Raw genomic sequence first — 21,750 nt, forward strand, 5'->3', positions numbered from 1 at the left:
TCAACGAAATGCTGTGGTGTTACTTATACAAAGGTGAATGTAAAAAAGAGTGTGGATCAGGGAACTACTTTGAGTTTACAGCTTGTCCAAGGTAATTCATTATACTGTAAATACTATTAGTAATATCTTCAGTAAAGGCTTTGATGGCAACAGCTCAAACATGAGAGGTTAAGCTTTATTAGCTCCACCTTGCGGAAATTCAGGATACTATTATTTTATTTGTGGTATCATGCAGTTTCATGCGGAGCTATGCAAGAATATATGGTATTAATACCGTAACTTGCAGTATACTGCGTCAATTGCACTGGAAAATAATGCAGTATCCCCCGCTTGTTTTGAATGGCTGCATCTGTACAGTAATATGTTGATGTCCCTAAATTGATATATTTTATGAACTTGTGAAAGGCATGGTGAATCGGAGATTCTCAAGAATTACTTTGCATGATTGGAAACAAATGCGTGATTGGATCAACGAAATGTTGTGGTGTTACGTTTTGTTTATGAAAAAATAAAGTATTTTCGTTTACAAAGACGGTTACAAAGATTGTGGAGCAGGGTAATACTTTGAGTTTACAGCTTGTCCAAGGCCATTCATTATTAATACTATTAGTAATGTCTTCGGTAAAGACTTTGATGGCGACAGCTGAATCGCTGTACATGAGAGGTTGAGCTTTATTAGTTCCACCTGGTGGAAATTCCGGATACTATTTTACTTGCGGTATCATGCGGTATTATGTGGGATTATACATATTATACAATAACCCATGTTATACTGCGATGAGCGCACTGCGTTTTAACGCGGTATAACCCACTCCTTTTGAATGGCTGCATCTGTACGTAGTTGTGATACGTTCACCTAATAACCAATAATATCCAGGGCAGTCATGTGTTATCATCTGAGCAAATATATTGGTTTTGAGGTATCTTTGGGATTAACATTGTTCTATATTCCAAACTACCAAGACAATTTGACAGTGATATTTCTAGATTAACTCTTGAATAGTAAGATGGTCATTTCCAGACAAAGACATCATAGCCTAATGTACAGTATGTACAAACTACATTAATTACCATTGAAGCATTTGCTGTGCCCCTCTTCTCATCAAAGCTCAAGAGCTCCTTCTCTGGACATAAACCCACCTTCTTTAGGACCATTCATCTATGTTGAGTGCTCAAAAGGTGGACTTTTTGACTGTACAAAGAAAGACTCAAAGGAAATGGAAAGAAAAGAGAAAGGAAAGACTGTACAAACACAGACAGAATGATGCAGAATTGTTCTTACACTCATCAGTAGTTCAGAAGTTCTGGAAACACTTCTGGAGCATGGAGTTGGGTATCTTCACCACCAATGAATGGAGACATGTTTGCACGTCCATGGCCGAATATCCTATTTTATGCTTTGCCTCCAATAACACTGCAGGCACAGTGCCTCATGAGAATACAGGAGGAGAAGACATACCTCCTGTTAGTGGTCCCAAAATGGCTGAGATGTATGGACATCCATATGCTCATGTCAATGCTCTTCAGAATTACTAATGAGAGAGAGAGATGGGAGACTTTTTTTGGCAAGCTCAACTAGAATTGTGAAACTACCGGGTCAGGGCCTCTCCTGAGATAGAGCTACCGGATCCTCTGTTCCACCCCCTATAGACTATATAGTCTATAGTCTGCACTATTCATCAGGCCACTGTATGCATATTCCTCTCATTTTGGGGCATGACTTGTAAAATGGACCTATTTTCTTGCTCCATCTCAATAGCCCTCCATTTCTTATATTTTTTTTATTTTTATTAAGGTGTCTGTATAGCACAGTTCACAACACACTTCCACATTCATGTTGACATCATAGAACTACAGTATGTCCTTTCCACCAGTTCCTATTATGAAAAGTATATTTTTGAATGCTAGTTTAACTGTATCTTCTTTAATCACTTGCAACTAGTCTAAAATGTAAAGCACATGTTCTGCTATTTCACTGACACATACTGACTACAGCAAGATGACAACACCTGTCAGAAAACAATGGCTTTTAAATATTATACATTTATGATGGTGATTTTTGTGAAGTTTAGTCAAAACATGACTGCATACTATTGAAAGGATTTATCTGTGCAGGCTAAACACTTTACCTTGCACTCACGGAAGCTTAGCACACTAACAATAATGAGAAAAGTTACTAACAGGGAGTAAATGACAAACAGAGGAATGGAGCGAAACCGGCGAAGGGAACAGGGTGAGAGAAAGAAAGGTGTACATAACCAGCTTCATTTTCTTGTGAATTTTGAGAATTCTTGGTGTGAAGGTGGATTGTGTCAATCTCCCTCTCTCCAGGGTAATTAAAGCTGGCTCTGTTGAACTTCCAAGACTGTGATTTCTGATCTAACTCTTTAACTATACCTGATGTCTTTATCCTATTTGTATTATACTTTATATTATTTGTTTCCCACTGTTGAAAACTAAATATTAAAAATCACTGAAGAATAACTTTTGGTCATTACATTTTGTAGTATCATTCAAACAGCCTTTATAACTAATTGTATTACACTTAACAAAGTACAAATCTTGTGCATGACTTTAATATATTATAAGGCAGTTCTTTGAAATATAATCAGATGAGTTTGTAAAATCCTACTAAGGACTTTAAAAATCAACGATTGTCATACCGATGTGCCACAGAAAACTTTACTGCATCTTAGAGTTAATATTTTATTCTATTCATAACAATTGAACAGCAATAGTTTAGGTCATATAATATGTTTTAAAGAGGGTAGAAAATACTTAATTTCCCTAAGAGAATAGCCACGTTTTCTTAGGCTTTAATCAGACATAATTCTTAAGTCAATTTCAATCACTTCACTCTGGCAATCACTACTGATTAGTAGGAAGTGTATTATTGGGACTGGTACAATCCATATAATTATAGGATTTAACAATAGGAAATCAATTACATTTACATAATCCCTTAGTTATTCATTACTGCTTTGTGATTGTGTAACTATCTTCTTTTATAATACTCGGTATTTATTTCCTCCAGTGATTCATAGACACTAGCAAAGCACTTTACAATCATGACTATCTGATGGTTTATTCATGTTTTGTACAAGCAATGGCACAAAAGCATGCTCACTTCTAATGAAAGTTATCGCAGTTCTCATTACCATCAATTTAATGGAACAGCTTGTCTTTTTACTTTATGTTTTGTTTTATCTAAGTGGTTCACAATAGAAAATGATATGCATTTTACAGAAAAAGATGGCAAAAAGTCAAATGAAACACACAATGTCAGAGAATAAATTACTTGCACATGATCCCCATATAAATTGTGCTTTATAGTCACCTGGGTTTTTCTGTTAACTGCTACTGAGTATGAGTGTTTATACAGATTATACACTAATTATATTAAAGATTTTTTTTGTTTCAAAATTTACAGCTCAGTATTTTTTTCCTTGTTGTCCATCAATACATCTTACATGCATCTAGTATAACACTCCAAAGACATAAGTAAATGCCAACAAAGATACTTTTAATCATACTTGTTCGTGCCACCAAGACTAAGCCAAAGCATATCCAGAAATGTTTATCATATCCAAACCCTATCTGGACTAACAATTGGGCTTCCAGGTGAAAATACAAGCTCGAGAGAAAAATACTTATACTTTCTGTTTAAAAAGAAAAAATAAATAAATATCCTTCATAACATACATATATGACTTCATAAAGTTTACTAGTAATATATTTTGCACAAATATCCATGTCCTGTTATTACATGGTTACTGTTATTTTACTGTTATTAGATCTCTTTAGATCTAATGAACTACACTTCCTCTTAAAATGTGACAGATATTGCCTGACAGTATAGAGGATCTTAGATGTCATAGGAAACAAATGGTAGGATTGGACCCCACATCCCTCGGTGATCTCCTTACTCCTGCAAAGACATAATCTCTGCCTCTCACTGGACTGTAATTTTGGTAAAAACACGATGCAGATCTTTCTGCAGGGTAAACAGGGCTGGATTGCCAGTGTTCTTTCAAAAATAACGACATTGTTATTCTGAAATCTGAAAATGTAAACCCAGAGATTTTATGTTTTTTTAAAAGAGTGACCTCCATATATCCTGTGCTCTCTTTTTGTACTAGAGCTACTGTAGGAACCTTCTTGAGATTGCTTTATACAGGAATTCACTCAGATTGTCATGTTTAGATTACACTCACAGGGGCGAAGAAGTTTCTGTGGACAATGACAGACTTAGTATTAACCAATTACAGATACCTGAGAATTACCATCGATGGTACACTATCTGTTCAAAAGAGCAAAAGTGCATTTGGAAAATGGTTCCTAAGCAATATGAAAAAACTGGCAAAGCCCACAATTCAATCAATTCAATGTTGTTTAATTTTGATTTGTTTCAAGCTTGCTCATGCCCTATGCTCATTAACTGATGCCAAGATCTACTCTAATTTTGAAATAATCTGTTAAATATTTTCTGTTTGGGCCTTAAGGTTTTCTTTTTTCCTTGTAGAGAGTTACGTTCTCACAGGCTATGCTTGGAGGTCTAAACACTTCTGCATCTGATTGGCCATTTTTGCTTATTGTGAATAGTCAAACTTATTTAATGTCATCTTAATTTGAGAAGAAGTGTGGGGATAGTTGTCACGATATTAGTTCCCCCTCCTTAAGGGTGCTCCAGCCCTTTTACTTAAGACTTTATTCTCTGCACCTGTTCCCTATTCCCAGCCCACCTTAAAAGCCAGGCACTGACGCTCATCCGGGCTCTGCATCTGATTTCCATATCATGCGAGTCCGGGACCTGGAAGCGCCTGGTCCCGTTAAGGTTTTAACCCTTGTTCCTGTTCCTTGTCTGCCGGTTCCGACCCGGCCTTCGTGGTTTTAATTCCCTTGTTTTGATGGATCTCCTGTTTTTGGACTTACTCATGTGTTTTTGGATACTCTAAGGATTACTCTTTGGGATTGTTCGCCTCGGCCACGCCTCCCCCGTGCACCAGCGCACCTTGGACACGCCCCCCTGTCTTCTGCCCCATATTCCTGCATGACGTTTCCCCAGTGTTTCCCCACTCCGTCGGACAGTGTCGTCCGCATAGGGTCCGGAAAGAACTGTTCGTTACAAAAGTGCAGTTTCTTTGGCTCCCATCCCAGACCCACCAGAAATATAAATGAATGAAAAAGGAGAAATGCTTATACTCCTTATATCTCCAGTAATAATATATTTATTTCAAATATTTTGAGCATTTTGAGCAAACTTACATGACTTAAGCCTAGGTCATAGATTTGCTTGCCTGCTTATGTTTTAGCATGCTAGATTTTTGAATAATTAAACTTGATAAATATGATCAGATGGACTTTATTAAAGTGTATCTAGCTTCTGACAATGTTGGCAGTGTTCAGGAGTTCTGGAAACAGATTTTTTTCTGTTTTTTTATTTTTCTAAAGAAATATATTTCCCGTTTAAATTTAGTTCTCTTGCTACATTTTAATCTGGTGTGATTGCAGATATAATTATTGGTGGTGATGTGATCCATTACATTCCCATTCCCGTCATTACTCAATCCTGGTCAATTTTGATATTTTCTATAGGGAACGTTCAGTAGCTAGGATACATAATGACCATGGTATCTTAGAGTTCTGATTATGTAGTAAAAACAGACTTCTTAAGTAGAAAAACAGAGCTCCACATCAATGTAGGGGATGGTTTAATTAGAATTGATAGTTAATAGAATTGCTTTTAGTTTTAATTATTACTAATTTCACACACTGACAACAATTTTCTAATGCTAAATAAATTGCAAAAAAAATAATACCTACGTATGTACTGAGGTGTTGGTCTCTGTAGATAGCACATCTGCCTTGGAAGGAAACATTCCTTGTTCAAGTTCCAGACTACGAATTCACTGATAGTGCAGGACAAGTCCTTCATTTACGATACACTGAATTTTAACTTTAAGCTTAACATGACTATATGTACTCCATATGAAAGGAATTACAGTTCTATGAATATGAAACCTAAATTTATATTTGTTATTCTCTTTATTATTTGGTTAACTGAGTTTAGATTTTTAAAAATATTCTCTCCAAATTATAGCTCGGCAAAAATCTGCTTCACAGAACTGAATTAATCTTTTATTTGTCAGTTCTAAAAACCTAATATTATAGATTAATGAGCAATGCTTTTTTAGTGGATGTTAAAAGTTAAAGCTATATTGTCTGTATACTTTTAAAACAAAAGCGATAATCAATTACATCTTCGTTTTCCAAAATTACAAAAGATTTTTCCTGTTGTTGAAATCTTGTGTATTTTTCCTTGGATAACTAAACAAAATTAAGAAAAGCAAAAATCTAAATGAGTAACCTTTATACCGTATTTCAAAGGCAATATGTTTATTAATTCAAAGTCTCTTTTGAATTACCTTATCATAGAGTAACCCCCAACTAGTAAAACCACTTCTGTGGTTCATCGGTAGAATACAAAGAAATTAAAATACAATGATAATGAAAATATTTTATATGAATGCTCCAAAAGCTAATCATTTAAAAAACAGGAGATACAGAGACATGTGTTTTTCACTGATAAAAAATCATCTCCTGAGTATAAGGAGGTAGAAAAAGGAGATGCACTCCTAAACAAAAAGAATCTGCCCATATATTTACATCTGCATTTATATGAGCATTCCCTCAGCCTACTAATTGTGACTACTGAATTTATTAAGAAGACGCAGTCATTGTTTAAAAGCTAAATTGCACTGGTGCATACATGCACCCAAGCCACAAGGCTTAGAGCACAGTGATGCTAGGCCTCGGCAAGTCGTATGGGTCTTGACATGTACAGATGGTACATGGCACATTTCATTAAGGAAATAAATTAATTAATTAATAGGCAGAAGTGTTAACATCCAACTACTGCCAGAAATGCATCCCTCATGCAATGTTTCACAACTGTAAGGTAATGTAACATAAGGGCATGGAAGGACACCTGCAATGGCCATAAGCAGGTGACAAGGAGATCACTATTAGATTACTATTAAGACTCCAACATGAGGCTCATTAAGGTGTAAAGAGTCCACAACTGTTAAATTCTTGATTTAACAAGATTCTTGATCTGTGACTGGTGAAAAATGTCATCTTTCATTGGAAAAACATAAACCCGAGATGTACAGTATTCCTGAAGTGGCAACTTTTTACTGTCTAGTAAACACACCTGTACCAGCCAGAAAATGTCTGTAAGAAGGTAGAAATCAGTAGGATCTGCCACCAAAGGGAACAGATAGGAGCTCCAGAATTAGGAGTCTGATATCTTTAAAGGAGTCTCATAGCATTTACCACAAAGTACCTTTTAAGAATCTCTGAATGAGCTTGCACTGCTTATTGGAGAGAGTGGACCCTTTCCATATTCTCAGTAGACTGGGTGGCAGAATCAAGGCTGCAACCATTTAGTTCATGAGCAGGAATCCAGAGAAATAACTGAAATAACTTTAAAAAATAAATTACATCAGTCACCAAATGAAGTTTAATTTTTGTTAAGGTCTCTGTCTTGATAATTTCTTTTTGTAAAATAGTTTTCTACACCTTTGCATGTTATGTGAAGACATACAGAACTTTGTAATTTTGTCAATGCTAATTTTCCATCATAATTAAAACTGGAAAAAGAACCATTAGTGGCTTCCAGGAAAAAAACACCTAAAACAATAATAGCACTTTATAGTGCAAACCAGAAAGACCAAACCAAGCTCTATATAATTTTTATTTGGAAAACAATAATGTAAAAAATATGAATTTTCATTATTTTAAAGGCGATATTGTTGCAACCAGTGTAACCAGTCCATGACATCTGGGGATTAAAACTAGTTGCTTCTTCCTAGATGGAAAAAGATTAAGAATGAGTGCCAAACTGGTTCGTATTTGTATACTTCTATACAGATGCAGCCATTCAAAGTACGCAGCACAGACACGTAATTGGCTATGGCCTCACGCATCGTGACCCAAAATACTGCGGTACGTGATTGGTTGACCGACAGGGGCACTCGTGGTGCATTGGTCGGTCATAGAAAGATTTAAATCTCTTTACTGTGCCCGTTTTAGTATTGAATATTTATATGGAATTTTACCACTGAAGGGAAATCTTAGTAGCTGAGCATAAAAAGAATAGGAGCATACTGTAACGCGTGTGAAGGCCATAAACTATATTAATTTTGGAACACAAACATACAGTATATGGCTGGTCTCGGTACTTTAAAGAAAAAATACACACCAGTATTCCATTTCTCCCTAAACATTTTAAGCATCGAAGTCTTTAACTAACGTGATACCTGAGTCAACAAGCATACTTTTAGAATTTGATTAAAAGGGAATATAATATGGAATCATGTATCTAAAGAAATTAATAATACGCTGGGCAAACGTTCTGAGGTCAAATTCTTCCAGCACGGGGGTACCTTTAAAGCGGAGACGACGGCACCGAAATTTTTTGGCGTGCCTTCTCTTTAAAGCCCTGGCCAAATATGAAGATAGTACGTACAGTTATAATTCAAACGGAATTAAAAACTACATATCCCAGTTACCATGGTGGTGCTTGTGATCATTGCTATTAACCAATGAAACAGGGCGAAAAATCAGTCACATGACTTTGGGGCAGAGTTTCGAAAGCTTAACCTATCAGCAACAAAGTGATATTTACACGATAGGCTACCTCAAACTGTCAGTTACACCTCTGGATGTCTGATTTGCCGCCATCTGTGCCATCTGTGTTTAACTTTTCTGTGTCCGAATCGTAATAGCTATGCGTACGAAATAAAGTTAATCCCAGCTACAAAACATATCTATTTTTGTGGTAAGAGGGCGCAAAACATCAGTATTTACTGCTATTAATTACTGTACGATTTATAGCTGAAATCTGAGCCTAGATATAAAGTTAAAATCTCGACAAAGCAATGTAGGAAATACAGAGAAAATAAATCCTTTCCGACATCTAAAATCAGTTTCGATCAAGATCTCTAAAACGAACAAGAAAAAGAGGATTTTCAGAGTGCAATTACGCTGTGTTTATATAGGATAAGTGATTCATGAGCAATCTAATTTCTTGTTCGTTTAAAACAGTGAAATGTCAGCTGCAAAAGATCGCACCAGAAACAGCACTCTCTCTGCCTGTCATAGACGTTCAGGAAAGGCTGAATGAAGTCATGTCAAGTACAATAATTCGGTGATCACTAATAAGTTGTAGGATAAGAAACAAAAGATAGTGAAAACTTAAGCTTTTTTAGGCTAAAACTCAAGTTCATTCTACAAATTAAGGCAAATGAAAATTCAGGACGTTAAAGTGCTAGAGGTGTAAAAAATACAAAAATGCACACGTTTTAGAAATGGAGCAGGTGTTGCTTTGAAATAAGCAAACAGAAAAAAAGCCATGACTATAGTGCAGAAGAGGGATGCAGGAACACTTGCTTAGATATACAAAAAAATCACAAAAACGTGTATGTTACAAAAGAACAGACAAACATGTTCATCATGTACATGAACATGTACATCAATTTCCCTTCGCAATCAATAAAGTCTTATCTATAAACATGAAACAGAGTGAGGAATCAGAAAATTAGCATGCATAAAAAACAGCAATTCTGTCAATGAGCCCTAAATGGATTAATAGCAACCATGGTTTCATGGAGGGCTTCCAAGAAAGTTTAGCCTTTGTCACTAATGAAACCACTAAATAAAGACATAAATATAGAAATCTTAAGATTTTTTTTATTCAATGTTGGTAGCAGGATGAACTGTCAGGTTGAGCTAAGTGTATATTTGGTCTCAGAGTTGCTGCAAGATGTTAACAGTGAAAAAAGGTATTTAGAAATGAGTTATTTCAAGAAGAAAATTTTCAGAATAATTGCAAATCTAGCAGGATAGAGAAAGCACAGAAAACAGGCAGTTAGATTGATCAGATTAGTATGAAAAGTTATTTAGCAAAAGGAATGAGAAGAGTGACAAACTAGTATACTTTAGATCTTTTTATCTGAACCAGGGGAAATCTGATCATGTTTCTCTATAACAATAATAATAAACTTTATTTTATAAATCACCTTTAAAAGTGGCATCTCAAAGCAATACAGTAGATATAAAAACAGATAAAAGGACCACAGATTACAAAGTAAATACATATAAGAAAGACAAGCAGTTAGAGGTGCTACCAAAATTAGAAAATGAAGCAGATACAGACACTAAGTCTTCTGAAAAGAAAGGTTCTCAGGTTAGATTTAAATGCACTCAGGGTACGTGACTGATATCACTGGGAATACAAATTGAGAGCTCTGGGGTGCACCTAGAGAAGACCCTGTCACCCACAGAATGTAGATGTTCTTGAGGACAGCTAGAAGACCAGAGTCAGATGGACAAAGGTGAGAGTAGACAGATAAGAAGCCATATACTGTAGGTACTGAATGAGGATGAGGATTTTGAAGTTGACTCGAAACCTGATAGGTAACCAATGCAAGGACTTGAAAACAGGTGTAATGCATCCCTGATAGGATTCTCGCTGTCATATTCTGAACATATTGAAGATTGCTCAGTGTGGATTTAATTTCCCCAGTGAACAGGATGTGCATTTATTAATTCTAGAAAAAAAATCCTTTCTTGATTTCTCTAGTTCTTAGTTTCTCTAGTTCCCTTTAAAATAAACTATTATTCCACAATGCAGAGTATTACATGGCCAGTATTTACACATGATATTTGTGATTTCAAGAAATTAACTCAAGCAGCTTTTGGAGATTTAAGTGTTGGCTGAGTTATTGCAGGATAAAAGACTAGAGATGTTGGTAGAAAGAAGATAATTTTGGGATAGCTGAGGAATACACTGATAACAAGAACACTTACTAATGGGGTTAGGCATACTTTTGATGTAGATGATGAAGTTAACAGACTGTATGTTTACATAGATACTGAAATGATGATTGTATTTTAGATTTTGTGTAGTTGCTAGCGTTGAACTGTGTGTTGGATGCACATGAATTGAAGGAATGGGCAAACATAGCTGATGCGGATCCACAGAGCCAGCATATTAAGATGTTTATAATTAGAGGCAATTTGTTTAAATAACTAGGTATGGATACTGATGTGCAAGAGAGGTGGAAAGGCTGTTTCCTTAAGCCAGCACTATAAAATATTTTCTTCTCAGTGAGATGCTGCCATTTCATAATGGGTTTCTAACACTCTGTATAGTTCCATCCACACAGTGCCTTTAATTCCATCCATTTCTAATCTCTTTATCCAGTACAGAGGATTTGGAGCCTATCCCAGTAAGCAACGGACACATGGCAGAATACACCCTGGACATAGCGCCAGTCCATCACAGGACAGACAGACACAAACACACACACACTAGGGCCAGTTTTCCCATTAACCAAATAACTTACCAGTATGTTTTGGAGTGCGAGAGGGAGTTATATCACACATATGGAGAAAAACCATGTAACCCAGAGAGAACATGCAAACCCCCCACACACAGGATGGCAGGAATTGAACCTAGGACCCCAGTGCTCCAAGATAGCAATGCTAACCACTTTGCCACCACTATAAATGGATGGATATCTTAGTTATCTTTCTAGTTCACAGGTTTTCATAATTTAATTTTGAAAGCCACTGAGACATCAGGTACTACTGTTGTATTTATGAAAAAGAAATAAAACTGGACATGAAGTAAAAAGAGATGCTTCATATTGCTTGATTATTTTAAAAACTAAGTTATAAATGCAGACGCGATTCCTGCCATAAGTGCTCCAGGCAGCAGAACGTTCGTTCTGTACTACTGCGCTCCGCGCCTCCTCCCTCTCTCGGTGCCACGCCCCTCTCTGACGGAGCGCAGTGGGCGGTACGTTATTTTCAGAGCCTCTGATTGGGAAAAAAAGACCTGCTGATCAGTTTCACACAACAGGAAGAGAAAAGAATGGGATTTTTTCTCTTCGAAACGTGTGTTGTCTTTATGAAATTTGTGTATTTTAAACGTTTAATTAAGAAGTAAAAACCTTACAGAGTACACAAAGATTCTGAGCTGATCACAAGGAAGAAAAATCACCCATTTTTCGCACATAAAAAGTGTTTTTTTATCTATCAAAACCTGTTTTTATATGTTTTAAAGTCGAGCAATGTCTAAGTTTAGCAGGAACACATCATTATATCTCATTTTTTATTTATTTTTTTTAAAAATTAAAAATCGTTTGCCCAGTCTATTAATAATGATATCATTATATTCATGTACCGCAACACAAGAATAGTACATGCTGTACAATGTCTGCTAATACTGTGTAGCGGCGAGGCTTATTAATAAGGCAGAATTAAGTGTTTCTGAGCTTCCCAAATGAGGCCCCATTTCTCTGTTCATCTCTGTGGTGCAGCCACAGAGAAACCATTCATGCAAGATGTTTTCTTTTGATAAGGACAGCTTCCAAAGGGGGATGCACTTAGCTAAGCCTGGCTATCATGATCAATAGTCATCCATTGGCGCCTATCTGTCTAGGGAGTGCCAGTTGGACATCTGGACTGCATTACTAAGTGTCAGGAGTAAGTGACTCATATCTCACCTTGATCAACCAATCAGGGACTGGTAGGGCCGAGTAACCCACGTGGGACTCTGATGCCCATGGAACTTTCAGCCTATCAATGAGCTGAAGTTCCTCCAGGTAAAAACAGGCAGCACAGAGAGCCTGTAAGATTCAGATCGAGATTCAGATTCAGATTCAACAATTCTAAAGGGAATTCAAAGGAGAATCCCAAGGGCAGGACATTCTCGCAGCGCGCCTCCTGACCATCCTGAGACTCAGCCCGGACAACCATGGAACGGCCAGTGTGTCCGAGTGCCAGAACTTTCCTTTGTTCTAAGAGTCTAGAGTGGAGGTTGCCAGAGAGTAACCAGCAGCAGGCCTCGTGAACAGGTTGGAACTGTGGACAGCTGAATTACTATTCAGAACTAGCTCTTCATCAGGAAGAACCGGTCCTCTTCCTGACTTGCTGGGACCCACAGTCATCTTTTCTCCTGTGCACAAACTGTGCTAGTTAAACAACACCAACTAGCCGGTCAGTGAGCAACAGCAGCGCACCGTCGCAAGCTGCACAGCACAGCCTGGCACCGAGCCAGAGAGCACGGATTGGACAGCAACAGCCTGCAACTGTTTCTTTGTGCCCGCAGGAGATCTGAATCCCCAGAGATTGGATGAGTATTCAACTTCAATGCATTACAGCTCAAGAATTCAATTGTTATCCCAACCAGTTGATATCAATTTAATTCCTAAGAGTTATGTACTTGTTTGAGTATCTAATGTAGAAGTTGTAACCAAGTTCACTTTACGAAACGGTCTTAATGAATGATATACTGAACGTATGTCCTCTTGATATATGTAACACTTTGTAAATGACTGAATTTATACCTTTTGTATTCTGATAACCCTCACGATAAGATCTGTTAGGTTTATATGCATATTCTATGTATTAATAAATGTATCCTCATGTATTAGTACCTGTGTGTGTGCGTTGTTTGAGTTATGTTGCATGGTTGGACTCTAAAGCCATCAAAAGAATCAACTTTGTGATTTACTGCTACAATTAATAATTGTCTCAGTAAATGCCCAAACCCTACAGAACTGGTGCCTTCAGAGAGCCACTATGATTACATATTTGGCGTCCCTGAACCGGTTTTCCCTACATTATTTGGCGTCCCTGGGTGGACTGAAATGAGTCAACCAAGCGGAATAATTCAATATAAAACGCCGCGGGTTTCATACACGACAATACAGTGTGCTGAAAGCCGAAAGGAAAAAAGTTCCCCTTGCTCTTTAAGCAGTGTTTGATTGTTTTGTGATCTTTTGCGATCTACCGGGTTGATTGCATACTTGATCTTGTGGTTTTCTGTGGTAAAACTGTGATTTCGTACTTAAAAGTAATACTCTTTAAGTTTAACGATGGTTGCTAAAAGGTCTGAATTCGAGTCGCTATTAAGCACTCTCTCTAGCAGCGACAGGTCTGACCACGATCTCTTCCATATCTCCGTCAGCGGAGAAGCTAGGAGAATAAATCTCCATTCTCTGAGAGAGCTAGCGAAGGACATAGAGAGATTTGACCCCGCAGTGTCAGAGAATAATATCGAGAGTTATATTCAGGACCTCAGGTATAACCTGCAGTACCTGCCAAACGCCACAGAACAGGAAAAAGTGTTTCTGGTTAGAAAAACTACCAGCAGAGCTGTACATGAGTGGATGGCTAGGCAGATGAAAGAAGTCTGCAATGATTTTGAGCAGCTGTGTCAAGCACTTAGCGAAGAATACAGTGCGTTTATTGACCCGACTGCTGCGATAGCCGCCGCTCATAACATTAAGCACGAGAGAGCAGAGTCCCCTCGCGAATATTACGAGAGACTTAGATGAACATCATTTGCAGGGCGAAATGATGAGGGTTGCGAAGAGAACACACATTGCAAGGGTTTATTCATTGCGAATCTCCACCCATCAGTCAGAAAGATGATCTTAATGCATACAGATGCACAGACCATGAAAATGACTGATATTAAGAGATTCGTGCAGAAAGCCTGGGAGTATGATGTCCAAAGTCGCTCTGAGCAAAAAGCTGTTAAAGCGACTGTGTTCGCCGTCAGAGCCAGGAGGGTTAACTCCCCCCTGCTCGAAGGAGCACAGGCTCCTGAGTTGGCTAAGCCCCGTTCCAAAGCACTCACAGAGGACCGCACCCAGCGTCCTAAGTGCCATGAGAACACGGGGGGAGGGAAAGGGCTAGAAAAAGCTGAACAAAAGGATTCAGTAGCCGCCCGCCTTGCCAGGCTTGAACAAGCTTTATTAGGACAGGGACAACTGCTCCCCAAGGCTGCCGGAAGCGTGAATGAGCTGATACTCTCCACTGGAGGAGGCGGAGACCCGCCCCCTCTCCCTCCCTCAGTCTATCTGATTGAGCGGAAGGGTTCCTGCCTGGATGAGGTCAGCCACTCCCAAGTGAGTGCTGACTCCACCCCTGAAGTCACAGAGCAGGCAGTAAAACGCAAAGGAAAAGCAAGAAGCTTTTACCTCAAGGCTGCCATGGGAGATGTCTTACCCAGTGAGACACTGATTGACACTGAGGTTGAAAGGTGTTTCATGTCACACGGCAAGCTCAAACGGGTAGAAAAAGAAAAGGGCATGCGACTCAGAGAGGAACCTTTGGTGGATCACCAGAAAGGCAAGGTGTGGAAACAGGTCAAGGCTCCTAAGCCTTCTGTACAGAAGGAAAGGGGGGCCAAGAGGCAGACTGTGGTCACACAGTGCCCACCGAACACAGAAGCCTATGTGTAGATCCCTTCTGTTCCCTCTGGACAAGAAATAAAAATATTTCCTTGTTCCCCGGATATACAGGGAAGTCGTGTCCCGGCTGAGGTCCCAACAGCCTCCATGCCACAGGAGCGGTGCTCCAAGCAGCCGCCTGATCCACCAGGTAAAGCACACACCTTTTACGTCCCTAAAGAGGAGCAGATCTCCCCACCTGGCGATGAAAAGGAGCTTTCCCTGTGCACCCTGGCACCCAAGAGGGGTCAGGACCACCACCCTGCAGTGGTGGAAGGGATCCAGATGGCAGGAGAGCAGGTTGGTGATGTAGCCCTCACCCTTAGCCCTGAGAGGCCCTCTATTAGTGAGGATCTGCTTGACCAGCTGTCGCAGGGCCACCGCCAGGTGCCCCTGGTGCAACATTCACAGGTTAGACAGGAGGTCCAGCTCGACGCTGAGACTACTGCGCTGTGGACACACCTGATCCCCGATGCTGATTCCCTCTGCTGTGACCCAGGGAACCTGCAGTCAGGTAACATTATTTCTCACAACTACCAGGTAGTGAGTGAGACTGACCTGATTGTTCCTGCCTCAACGGCAGGGTTGCCAACACACCCAGTCCCCCAGAAGGGACAGGGAATGAAAGCCGAGCCGGTTTTCTTACAGCCACCAGCTCAGTCTGTCAGTCTGAGTCTGACCAACAGTGGTTCAGCCAGACTGGAGCTGGATGGTAAAGTCACCCGCCTGCCAGTGCAGGACATCGCAAAGAGAGGTGTCAGAATCCCTGCCTGCACTGACATGGGCCAGGTGAGTGATAGTGAGTTCAAAGATAGTGAACTAGCTATCCCACTGCTGGGGCAGCTCCCTGAACCCCTAGCGAGGGAAGGGGGGAGCGAGCAGGTGTCCTACACCTACCCCCAGCAAACGATTGTAAACATGCCGATAGAAGGATTCCTCAATCAGGAAGTGTGCAGGGTGGACCTGAACAGTGAGAATAGGGTAACAATCCCAGATCACTCAGGTGCTCCAGATGACCACTCAGCCGAGGGTCAGGCATGCTCCACCGCTGCACCGCCCCCTGCAGGGTTCCTAGAGCACAGGCATGAACAAATTGAAAAAGCAGATGCCCTGGAAAAGGAGGAGCAGCATCAGCCGCTGCGTCAGATCTCCCCAGATTTCCAGGATGTTGGTGCCCAAGATGCCACATGGCATACTGAGAAAGACACCATGTACATGCTGCACCAGCTTAGAAAGGCAACAGTCACTCAGAAGGAGATGACTGGGATCAGCCACCCGAAAAGACTTTTGGGAGGACTGATTGCTGCCACCACTGTTGTGCATTTGCTATTTCTGGTAGGTTTGTGTGCTACTGGCACTCTCACCCTGACTGCCCCAAGAAGGCAGGGGTCAGAGATACCAGAGGGTAGTGACAGACTGTATCGACAGCAGCAAAAGTTGGAAAGCTTAGGGAAAACCCTAAAGGCAACTTCCTATGCAACAGGGTTAAACCTTATTCCCCAACCAGTGGACATGATTGTTGGTGTTATACAGTGGGTTTATGCTTGTGTGCAACAGGCCAGAATGTTGACACAAGACCTGTTAAGGGAGCTTAGTGCCACTGTAGCCAGTCTAGACATGGCACAATTCCCAACCCACTTGATTCCACTCTTCTCAGTAGAGGAGTATGTGACATTAACCCCATCGCTCATAGCTCACCCAGAAGGCAATCCAAGATTGAATTCGGTTCCAAATCTTGAGATGGGTATGGCTACCAAAGCTATCCATTGGCTGTGTCTAAATGATTCACCAATGAAGGGTTTAAAGCTACTAACGAGCAGAGGGAGGTTAATGAACCCCATGAAGAGCAGGTGGGAAGTAAATGGCTGGTCAGCACACCACATTTAATAGACACTGTGACTTGTGACAGGTATGATACAGCTACCGCAATGCAGCTACCTAATCAAACAGTTTTCCTTTAAGTTCCCGAGGAGGCCATAGTACAGCTTGAACTTAACACTGTACTGTCTAGAACCAGACAATATAAGACCAAACTTGAGGTCTTGGGTGCCTTCAGGTGCTACACTATTGAATTGGATAGAAATCCAAGAAACAGTAAGCCCTGAAGAGGTACAGGTAGTTAGTTTGCTTTAATGGAACAAACCTCCAAACTACCCTAGCAGATACCCAACACAGGTATTGTGGTTCATCAGGGGGGCTGGGAACAGGAACTGGTGTTATTGTAACACTGCTGCCGGGTAGCTGGATCATGACTGACAGTGTACTCTGAATGCTGTACTCTCGCATCAAGATGTACTCTGGGTAGCACGAATGAGTCAAAGGTAGCATGTCAAAAGAAAGGAAGTCACTTCTCCCCAAATATCTACTACAGAGGTATCAGATATTGACAGTGAGCTTCCTGATGTGTACTCCTAGACTTAGATAATGTCTCCTACCGTGTTTATACATACTCCAGATGCTATTCATCCTGTTTGTATCCAATGCTGGTTCCGGTATGAATTCTCGAGGAGTAATGTAGACATTTAAGATTAATGTTCTAATGGCAAGGGACATCACTTAACTCTGTTTTGTTTTGAAGGCAACAATGCCTCGGGACCTCGTGGCCTTCAAAAAGGGGGGATATGTAGCGGCGAGGCTTATTAATAAGGCAGAATTAAGTGTTTCTGAGCTTCCCAAATGAGGCCCCATTTCTCTGTTCATCTCTGTGGTGCAGCCACAGAGAAACCATTCATGCAAGATGTTTTCTTTTGATAAGGACAGCTCCCAAAGGGGGATGCACTTAGCTAAGCCTGGCTATCATGATCAATAGTCATCCATTGGCGCCTATCTGTCTAGGGAGTGCCAGTTGGACATCTGGACTGCATTACTAAGTGTCAGGAGTAAGTGACTCATATCTCACCTTGATCAACCAATCAGGGACTGGTAGGGCCGAGTAACCCACGTGGGACTCTGATGCCCATGGAACTTTCAGCCTATCAATGAGCTGAAGTTCCTCCAGGTAAAAACAGGCAGCACAGAGAGCCTGTAAGATTCAGATCGAGATTCAGATTCAGATTCAACAATTCTAAAGGGAATTCAAAGGGCAGGACATTCTCGCAGCGCGCCTCCTGACCATCCTGAGACTCAGCCCGGACAACCACGGAACGGCCAGTGTGTCCGAGTGCCAGAACTTTCCTTTGTTCTAAGAGTCTAGAGTGGAGGTTGCCAGAGAGTAACCAGCAGCAGGCCTCGTGAACAGGTCGGAACTGTGGACAGCTGAATTACTATTCAGAACTAGCTCTTCATCAGGAATGAACCGGTCCTCTTCCTGACTTGCTGGGACCCACAGTCATCTTTTCTCCTGTGCACAAACTGTGCTAGTTAAACAACACCAACTAGCCGGTCAGTGAGCAACAGCAGCGCACCGTCGCAAGCTGCACAGCGAGCCAGAGAGCGCGGATTGGACGGCAACAGCCTGCAACTGTTTCTTTGTGCCCGCAGGAGATCTGAATCCCCAGAGATTGGATGAGTATTCAACTTCAATGCATTACAGCTCAAGAATTCAATTGTTATCCCAACTAGTTGATATCAATTTAATTCCTAAGAGTTATGTACTTGTTTGAGTATCTAATGTAGAAGTTGTAACCAAGTTCACTTTACGAAACGGTCTTAATGAATGATATACTGAACGTATGTCCTCTTGATATATGTAACTCTTTGTAACTGATCGAATATACCTTTTGTATTCTGATAACCCTCTCGATAAGATCTGTTAGGTTTATATGCATATTCTATGTATTAATAAATGTATCCTCGTGTATTAGTACCTGTGTGTGTGCGTTGTTTGAGTTATATCGCATGGTTGGATTCTAAAGCCATCAAAAGAATCAACTTTGTGATTTACTGCTACAATTTATAATTGTCTCAGTAAATGCCCAAACCCTACAGAACTGGTGCCTTCAGAGAGCCACTATGATTACATATTTGGCGTCCCTGAACCGGTTTTCCCTACAACTGTGTCTCTAGGGCTTTTTTTCAACACTTCTCATGTGGTGCTGTGGGTTAGGTTTCTGACTTATACGTCACACGTTGGGTGTTCAAATCCAGCTGGAGCCATGAGTCTTTTTTTAACAAACATTTCTTTGAAAAAATAAAACTTTTCCCTGGGTCAGAGATTAAATAAAACTTCACTCGCATCAAACAAATTACCACACACTGAACACTGAACGTTAACCCAAATATGTCTCACAATGTACTATGTTACATTACTTTGCTAAAATGTATTTAAAAATAAAAATGCAAAAAAATTACAAACGCCAGCAGAGAGAGACACACACGCAGTTCTTCATTGTCAAAAAGTAATTGTTTTTTACTTTGTCAGCACCCAGACAAACGTAAATGCGTTATTAATTAAATGCTTTTATTCATTCTTAATCTAACTCACAAGTTGTCATCTGTTGTTGAAGCTCTGTGAGGCTAGACTCACACATGGCTAGACTTGACTATTTAACCATGAGATTATGTTTATGTTTATTAATCTTCCTTGTTATGCACTGATAATGATAAGCACCCCAAACACGAGGGCGGCGTAGCGGTCGCCTCTGGCTTTCCCATCTATACTGATACACTACAAGTACAACCCCCCTCCTTCTCTTGAGTGATGGGCAACAGTTGGATATCTGGGAGAATTGTTCGTTCTACTGGCGTCTGTGAATTCCCAGATTTTTATCGTCTTTAATTTTGTTACGTTATACATTTTAGAAACGTTTAATCTATACAAACACCACAAAACTATTTTCGGTTGTATTTCTGAATGTTATGTTACACTTACAGTAGTTCACTGTTTTAAATACATCTAATTAAGAAAGTTAGGTGTTAGCATAAACTATTATCTCTGGTTGGGGTGCGCGAGAGTTCGCTGGCAGGTGGTGACGGAGAGGAAAAATAATGGCAGCTTTTAAGTCCGCAAGTCTGGGTTTTTGGGTCCGTCCTATCCGAACCTGACTCCTCTTACAAGAAAGCTCTAAATTGCATTTTGTCTTTTTTTAAATTACAACCCAAAAGTCCTAATTCCGTCTTAATTAAACATTTAAAATGCACATTTCGAATAGAAAGAAATCCTGTTCCTGGTATGTAGAACAGATCAGCAGGTCTTTTTCCCCAATCAGAGGGGTTTCAGATGGTGTCAGCCAATAACTTTTCTGAAGCCTACCATAATCTCTGGTATAGGGACAACCCAGAATACTGGTCTTGGTACCGTATTTCACATAAAAAATACACACCAGTATTTCATTTCCAGCATTAAGCCAGCAGGGAACTAGAGAAACCCGTGTCCTGTCACAGTGAAGTAGGAACTGCACCTCTGTCTCTATTTCTCCCTGCTGGCTGGCAGTGGGAACACAGCCTGTCCTCTCTGGGTAACCAGGTGTTTCACACATGAAAATTGGTTATTAACAATCAAAACCTGTTTTATTTATTTTATTTTTAATTAGATTAAGAGTTCCCGTCACCCCCATTTCCATTTAAATCGCAAACCTGTGTTTAGCAGCCATATCACCCTGCAACTCACAACTGGCAACCCACTGAAGTTAAGCAGGTGTGAGCCTGGTCAGTACCTGGATGGGAGACCTCCTGGGAAAAACTAAGGATGGTGCTGGAAGAGGTGCTAGTGGGGCCAGCAGGGGGGCGCTCACCCTGCGGTCCATGTGGGTCCTAATGCCCCAGTATAGTGACGGGGACACTATACTATAAACAGGGCGCCGTCCTTCGGATGAGACATAAAACCGAGGTCCTGACTCTCTGTGGTCATTAAAAATCCCAGGGCCTTTCTCGAAAAGAGTAGGGGTGTAACCCCGGCATCCTGGCCAAAATTTCCCCATTGGCCCTTACCAATCATGGCCTCCTAATAATCCCCCTCTTTGAATTGGCTACATTACTCTGCTCTCCTCCCCACTGATAGCTGATGTGTGGTGAGCGTTCTGGCGCACTATGGCTGCCGTCGCATCATCCAGGTGGATGCTGCACATTGGTGGTGGTGGAGGGGAGTCCCCATTACCTGTAAAGCGCTTTGAGTGGAGTGTCCAGAAAAGCGCTATATAAGTGTAATTTATTATTAATTAAATGTTTTTATACACAGCTGTATGAGCTCCACCAGTCAGGACAGGAGGCTCTACTGTGCATAGAGAGGGGCGGGAGGGGGGGACAAGCTATGTGGAATGCTAGAGAACCCTAAACAGACAATACACAGGGGGGAGGGCGAGAGAGAGGGAGAGGGGGGGGTGAGAGAGAGAGTTCTTTGCCCTCTGTCAAAAAAACCCAAATCACTCTGGGCAGAGACTCTGGGGGGATCATTGTGTGGTACAGAGTGGAGTTCAGTCACTCCATACAATTAGTAAAGAGAGAAGAGTCAACAATTGATTTAAGGACGATCTGTCAAAGTGCAATGAAATACAATATTGTT

The sequence above is a fragment of the Lepisosteus oculatus genome, chromosome 15 (genome assembly GCF_040954835.1).
Source record: "Lepisosteus oculatus isolate fLepOcu1 chromosome 15, fLepOcu1.hap2, whole genome shotgun sequence".
Taxonomy (NCBI): domain Eukaryota; kingdom Metazoa; phylum Chordata; class Actinopteri; order Semionotiformes; family Lepisosteidae; genus Lepisosteus; species Lepisosteus oculatus.